An 869-nucleotide genomic window follows, 5' to 3' on the forward strand; every position below is an offset into this window, starting at 1 on the left:
TGCACAAAGCAAATAATGTTCCTTTGAATAGCAACCTTGCAAAAAAAACGACATGAACGCTATATATAAGTGGATAAGCACAAAAGTGTCAATGGAACAGCATTCATTAAATGCAGTGGCCCCTTCCGCCAGCATAAGAGTTTCGACAGAGTCTAGGCCTATTCATAAGTATTGGCGTAATTTTTGTTTCATAAATTGCGCGCCCGATGACGCCGACATTGCGTTTTTTTACACCGCTCTTTCCGCTGCTGTCAACTATACGGTAATTTGTGAGGATACAGCCACGATGTTCCTCGACAAAGTCATTTGCCAGCATTGATAAACGGCAGTCATTGTCATTGCTTTGGATTGCGATCCACACTTTACAACGACGTTTGTCGAGCTTTACAACACGGTTTAAGCAGAGATCAGACAGACGGTGGGAGTATACAATGAGTTGCTGCGATCACTCCCATCGGCGAGGGCCTCGTCCTCTCCATCGAGTATTGCTCTTAGTGCGTCGGTAGCAAAACTCAGCTTGCTGAGCCATGCGTTGGTGAAGAAAGGTGAAGCGGGGCTGCCGTAGCTTAGCGCTTGAGAAAGCGAACTTTAGGTCACCGACCTTTCGTTCTTGGAAAGAACCAAGTATGAGTTAGCGGATCGCAATCCGCTTACTCCAAGAGTAATTATTGCCTTCCCAAGGCTAATTGACTCTTTGGTTTGAAATCCAAAACTGATTCTTATTTCTATTTTTAAACTAATTTCAAAAGTTTAGATTTTTTCTAAATATACTAAATATATATAGTAAAATCTGAATACATGCATAACTACAGGCTACCTAGCCACATACCGTATTCTTGTTTGGGTGCAGCCACACCATGCCCATCTCG

This window comes from Plasmopara halstedii (genome assembly GCF_900000015.1).
Source record: "Plasmopara halstedii genome assembly, contig: Scaffold_1343, whole genome shotgun sequence".
Taxonomy (NCBI): Eukaryota; Oomycota; class Peronosporomycetes; order Peronosporales; family Peronosporaceae; genus Plasmopara; species Plasmopara halstedii.